The sequence below is a fragment of the Notamacropus eugenii genome, chromosome 6 (genome assembly GCF_028372415.1).
Source record: "Notamacropus eugenii isolate mMacEug1 chromosome 6, mMacEug1.pri_v2, whole genome shotgun sequence".
Taxonomy (NCBI): Eukaryota; Metazoa; Chordata; class Mammalia; order Diprotodontia; family Macropodidae; genus Notamacropus; species Notamacropus eugenii.
The window spans coordinates 90,015,492-90,022,320 of NC_092877.1; the positions used below are offsets into that span (position 1 = coordinate 90,015,492).

Below are 6,829 nucleotides of genomic sequence, written 5' to 3' on the forward strand. Positions count from 1 at the left end.
ATTTCAAACTATTGAGCTCCTGTGATAGGTGGAGCTACCTCCAACAGGAAACCCCAACAATGGAAAGCACTTCTGGAACATTCAGGGATCAAAGGGCTAAGATGGTCCCTGTTGCACTCTCCTCCCAGTCATACTGGACTTGCTTCCAATGGGGCTACTGTGTCCTCTGTCCCCACTATTTTTTTTCCTGCTTACTATGTCAGCATTAATCAAAACTCCTCTCTCTCTCTCTCTCTCTCTCTCTCTCTCTCTCTCTCTCTCTCTCTCTCTCTCTCTCTCTCCTATCTGTTCTTTATTGCATTTTGTACACTACTGATGTTCTGTAAATATTAAATTATCATCATTACGCAATGCCAATAGAGAAAAACAACAACATGTGGTAGAGTAAGATGCAAATCAGGCAGTACGGATTAATAGCAAACATTTGGTTGACATCTCTAATTTTGCTTGGGTCGAGACTAAAACTTTATTGCACTTCACCGTGGTCTGCCATAATGCCAGCTGTTTTTCCTACAGATGTGCTGAACATACGAAAGGGAGTTTTCATATTAACCCCCTGCTGCATATCAACAAGGCTGCTGACGCTGCTGTGATCTCTGTCTTCTCTCACCAAACTTTACTGTGGATAAGAAAGGATGGAAACTTATTGTTGTGATGTGCTTATGCAAATATTTTTAATCACAGCTGCTACAAGGTTCCCTGCCACAGTCCAGCATTTTCTTTGCATATTGTCCATCTAACATCCTTGCCTTCCTTACCCCTGAGCCCACCCAAGTAATGGATTCTTCAGGTCTTTCTGCTTACCTGGTGTGTTTTGAAAGGTGTTGCCAGATATCTCTCATATCAGCCAGCACAATTTAAATTTCCTCCACTATAGTATTAAAAGTGTTTTGTCTCCAGAAAAAGAAAGTCCCCGTAAAACTGCAAATATATTACTTGGTTAGAGTAGCAGTAAGCCATTAGAAAAATTAACCTAGAAAGTAGCGATCGGGGCCCAGAGGGAATGTGAATTGAGATGGGTACAATTTGATAGAGGAATATGGGTAAGACAGAAGTTAGGAGGGAAAATAACACAACCTGGGGCAAGTTTTACGTTATCTCTGCTATTGAACATTATAGACTACTGCTGAATCAGAATTATAGAGCCACTTTCAGAGGTCATCTAGCAGAGTTCTTCAATACCTGTTCATGTGTGTGTGTGTGTATTTTATATCATAGAGCATTTATATCCTTTTTAGCAGTTTGGTGAAGGCCATGGAATGTTACTAAATGCATAAAAGAAAATGTAAATAATTACAAAGGAAGCCAGTTATATGGAAATAAAGGTATTAATTAAAAAAAAAAAGTTCATGGAGCTTAGGTTAAGGGTTGGCAATCTAACCCCTTCACTTACAGCAGAAACCAGAGAAATTAAATGAATTGCTAGGGTCACACCAGCCATGATGGCACAAATGCATCCAGAACTCAAGTCTTCTGCCTCTTTGCCCATGTCACACTTCTCTATACATTTGGTGACTGGCTGCCAATGCTCAGCAGGGACACGGAGACATTTTTCTCACTTCATGAATCCCATGATCCTTGGCTGTGAGGTTCATTGTCTTTCTGATTGCTGCACATATACACCAGGCTGGTCTTCTTGTTTTTGCTCTCCACCATATATCTGGCTGCCCCAATTGATACCCCCTTCCATTCATCATAGACACCATGGCTTTACCTATTTAGAAGGTTTTATAAACTGAAAAGTAGTGGTAGTTGTTATTATGAGCTGTAACCACCATCCAGTTAAGCACTTCTAAGGAGTTTGCATATTGTGCTTTTTGTCATTTTCCATTCATCATCCTGAGCTTTGGGAAGAGTGAATCATGGGAATGGAGCTGGATAGAGAATGTATTAAGTACTTGCTATATGCCAGGAACTGTACTAACATCAGTGAATAGAAACATAAGCCAAAAAGGCACTCCCTATTCTCAAGGAGCTTTTTATTCTAGTGGAGAAGTGTTCGGTCATCTTCAGTTGTGTCTGGCTCTCTGTGACCCCATTTGGGATATTCTTGGCAAAGACACTAGAGTAATTTGCCATTTTCTTCTCCAGCTCATTTTACAGATGAGCAAATTGAGGCAAACAGGGTTAAGTGACTTACCCAGGATCACACAGCTAGTAAGTATCTGAGGCTGCATTTTAATTCAGGTCTTCCTGATTCCAGCCCTGGTGCTCTACCCACTGCACCACCTAGCAGAGGAAGACTATGTATAAAAGGGAGAAAGACTATACATAAATCTAGAAAGTGAGGCAAATTTGGGAAGTCAGGGAAAGGGTACCCACATGGGCAAGGTTTCAGGAATGAGGTGGAAGAATTCAGAGAGTCACAAGAGAGGAGTCAAGAAAAAAGTGAGCATAGGAGATGGCCTGGGAATGTCACAAAATGATGGTCTCAGGGAAGAACTCACCAATCAGATGAGAGGGCTTCAGGCTCAGAAACAACTCCAGAATGAGAAGACTGTCATCAAGGAAGCAGAAAAAAGTACAGAGAGGCAGGAATCAGGCTGAGAGAGGAGTTTTAGAAGAAAAATGGGATGGATGACTGGGGCAATTTGTCAGGACAGGCCAAGAAGAATTAGGATGAAGGAGAAACTGAAGATAAGGACAGAACTGAGTTAATGATAATTTAGAAATGGGGGAGACTCTTCAGGGCTAAAGATTTAAACAAGGTAGGGAACTGAAGCCCAATCACCCAGGATAACCCTGTCACCTGACATCACATCAATATGCTGATTAACTCAGTTTTTAATGCCCAGCACTTTCTCAGCTCCTTCAGCTGCCTGTCCCCTGTGATTAGAGGGCTGAAGGAGAGATCAATAAACTCCTCCCAAAGCCTTCCTTTATAGAGTCTTCAAAAAGTTCAGAACTCTGCAGGTAACTCTCCATTTTCTATCAGCAGCTCCGCTTGATTTTGACTCTTCTGGTGGCCCTCTTACCCCACCTCCACTCCACTTTTCATCCTCCTTTTGTGTGTTATTTTCCCCCACTGAAGGCTATCTTTCTTTTTTCTTATTTATATCTTTAATTTATTTATTTATATTTATAATATCCTTATATTTATATTCTGATACCTATTTCTTATTTATATCCCCAGTAACTAGGTGGTTTAGTGAATAGAGCCCTAAGCCAGGAAGACTCATCTTCCTGACTTTAAATCTAGCCTTAGATACTTACTAGCTGCATGACTCGGGGCAAGTCACTTAACCCTCTTTGCCTCATTTTCCTCATGTGTGAACTGAGCTGAGGAAGGAATTGGCAAACCAAGCCAGTAGAAAACCCCAAAGGGGGTCAGGGAGAGTCTGAAAAAACAACAAGAGCATATCCCCAGGACTAAGACATAGTATATGTATATATATATATATATATATATATATATATATATATATATATATACACACACACACATACATATATGTATATATATGTATACATATATACATATGTATATATGTATATATATGTATACATATATATACATATGTCTTTACCATTAATAAATATGCATTGAATTGAATCCACAAGCATGAAAAACTCCATGCTCACATCCCACAGGAAAATACAAACAGATAAATAAGTAATGACAAGAGAACTGAGATGGGAAAGATCATTAGGAATCAGGAAATGCTTCCTAGAAAATGACACATGAGGTTAGCCTGGAAGACAGCTAGACATGTTAAGAGAGAGAAGCAAGCAGGGAGTCCTTTCGGGGTTTAGTCAGCAAACCTGAATGGCTTTGCAGATTCCAGCTTTGGGAGACATTTTTCTCACAGAATGAATGCTGACTCAGAGCAGAGCCAAAAGAACAGACCAGAATATCTTTGCAAATCCCAGGCTTGCAGTCTCTGCTTTCAACAAAAGAGATGAATATTTCTTCTCTAGCCCATCCTCAAGGATCAGCCAATGGTGAAGCAGTTCCAACTGGTAGGAACATATAGGGTGCGAAGTCCTCTACCAAAATTGATCAGAAACTAGTCTTCCATGTTTATTCTTAGAGTTTCTGAAATCTTTGAAAAGTTAAGTGACTTGTACAGGGCTACACACTATATCAAAGGTACGACTTGAACCCAGGACTTTCTGACTCCAAACACCTAGCCTTACTACTTCTTACCTGGCTCACTACTGTTCAGTCATGTCCAACTCTTCAACGACCCCATATGGCATTTTCTTGGCAAAGATAGTGGAGTGGTTTGCCATTTCCTTTTCCAGTGGATTAAGGCAAACAGAGGTTAAGTGCCTCCCTCTCACCTCCCTCAGTTGCATCTCCCCTGATTAGAGGACTAGAGGACTAGAGGACTAGAGAATAGATCAATAAACTCCTCCCAGCAAATAAGTGTCTGAGGTCTTCCTGACTCCAGGTCCAGTACTCTATCCAGTGAGCCACTTAGCTGCCTCCTACCCTGGCCATAATAGAAATTCAATAAATGCTTGTTGGACTGTAATGGATTAGAAGCCACCAGATGACCTACTTGGGTACTCACTCACCCAACTCCCATCCCCAACTTTTCCTGTCTCTTGACCTAGGTGCAAAAATTGTTCCAGTTCTGAAAAGAAAATTGAAAATAATAGGGGCACCACCACATTGAGAATGCAAGACCTAGAAGAGTCAGACAGGGATGGCATCAGGTAAAGTAACAGGCCTTGGCAAGGAGAAAAACCACCTTTTGATCAGAGACTGGTAGAGAGGAGGAGAAAATTGGGGAAGATATTGAAAGATTCTTTAGGCTTTAAATGAAGGAAAAGGAGAGCTCATGATGAATTGGCCTCTAGTTTCTCATTAAAGTAGGTGGCAAAGTAAGTATTACTGCATAAGGGGTTTTAAAAAATAATGTACACATGAATTTGAATATGCATTTTAAATGCACAGGCCCCCAAATGCAATATATGCATCCATGTGCATATCTACATATGTTGAAATATGTATAAAAATTATACACACACATATCTAAATCTGTCAGCCATCAGCAACACTGGCTTGTGCAGCACTGGCCTCATGTGAATTCAAAGAGTCCCTCGTAACCTAGACAGAACCTGAGTCTACTGTCCTGACAAACAAACGTTTAAATGACAGGGAGACAGTGTAGTGTGAATGTGACCTTGTCAGATGCATCTGAAAACAGGGTATTTCCAGCAGTCCTAGAGAAGAAGATCTAAAAACATATTTCAAAAAGGGCCCAGGGAATCTACTGAACATTTTAACGCCAAATGGAGGGTGACAGACAGAGGTCTCAGTGAGTGTCTATGATGAACAACATCTCAGGCACTCATAGTGAGGGAAGGAAGGGAGATTTTTGTGATTTCTTTCACACATTCAGCAAGATGTGGTCATTACCAAGAGGGACAATTCCACCCCCCACCCCCAGTCTTTCTTTCCTCCTGACTGCTAAAGATTTGACTCAATGAGCCTTTTCTAAGGTGATAGTCTTTAACCATGGTTAATATTTCTTGGTATTTAAGCAGAGATCATTTACAGGGCTCTCCATAGGCATACACGACAAATGAAGAATTCCCCAGAAGGAGATGGTGAGAAAAGATTGTGGGCAGTACACAGATTTCTGATGATGGACAATACAGCAGCTCACGGATCAGTGGATGGAGTGCTGGGCGTGGCATAAGGAAGACCTGTTTTGAATCCAGCTTCAGACACTTACTAGCTGTGTGGCCCTGGGCAAATCACTTCATCTCTGTTTGCCTCAGTTTCCTCATCTGTAAAATGAAGATAAAAACAGTATCTACCTCTCAGGGTTGTTGTAAGGATCCAATGAGGTAGTATCTGTAAAGTACTTCGCACTCTACCTGGCACATAATAGGAATTGTACAAATGCTTATTATTCCTTTCCTCTTTCCCCCTCTATAGGAATATTGATCTAGAACCAGATGATACCTCTAGATGCCACAGTCCAGTCCCTCATGTTATGGAAAAGGTCCACAGAAGTTGAGGTCCAAAAAGACTGATTTGCCCAAAGTCACACAGGTGGTAAGTGGCAGAAGTGAAATTTGAACCAATGCTCTCTGAAGCCAAAGTTAAGGTTCTTGTGATTGTGTCACACTTATATAGCCAGCAGATAATAATATTATTGATAATTAATTTTTTGGCGGCAGTCAAGGTTAAGTGATTTGCCCAGGGTCACATAGCTAGTAAGTGTCAGAGGCCGGATTTGAACTCAGGTCCTCCTGACCCCAGAGTCAGTATTCTATCCACTATATCACCTAGGTGCCCATTAATTAAACTTAACAATGAATTTAATTATTAATAGCCAGGAATTATCTAGTACTTTTAAATTTTGCAAAGTGAACTCATTTTATCCCTTCAACCGCCAGGGAAACAGGTAACCATTTTACAGATAAGAAAACTGCAGCAGACAGCATCTACATGTCATGCTCAGTCATACAGCTTAAGCGTCTAAGGCTGGATTTGAATTCAGGTCTTCTTAACTCTAAGCCCAGCACAATCCCCACTGCACAACCTAGCCAGGCTCACATCATGATGAACAATAACAGATCTGAGCATGAATTCAGATTTATATAGCCCTGATAGTATGTAAAATATGTTCACACGTATGACTTCACTTGATTCTCACAAGCACCCCTGTGAGAAAGACTGAGCAGTATTGTATTCTCATTTCAGAGAGGACAGAATCGAGGTCCCAAGGTCACAGTGACGACTAGCAGCTGAGACAGAAGTTGGAATCAGGTCCCTTTATTCATCTGTGGCTCTCTCTGGCCATCTGTAAGAAGCAGCATTTTTTTGATGGCATTTTAGAATTAAAAACTCACAGTTACATAGTATTTT

At 40.8% G+C, this 6,829-nt stretch overlaps 1 long non-coding RNA gene across 1 annotated transcript; it reads right to left on the minus strand.

Annotated features, from left to right (window-relative positions):
- Positions 1-214: 214 nt before the first annotated feature.
- Positions 215-3,040, minus strand: LOC140511393 (uncharacterized). The gene is made up of 2 exons (XR_011969541.1): positions 805-3,040; positions 215-619 (listed from the first exon to the last, which is right to left on the minus strand). It is a non-coding gene; the product is annotated as an uncharacterized lncRNA (long non-coding RNA).
- Between the last annotated feature and the right edge of the window lie 3,789 nt (positions 3,041-6,829).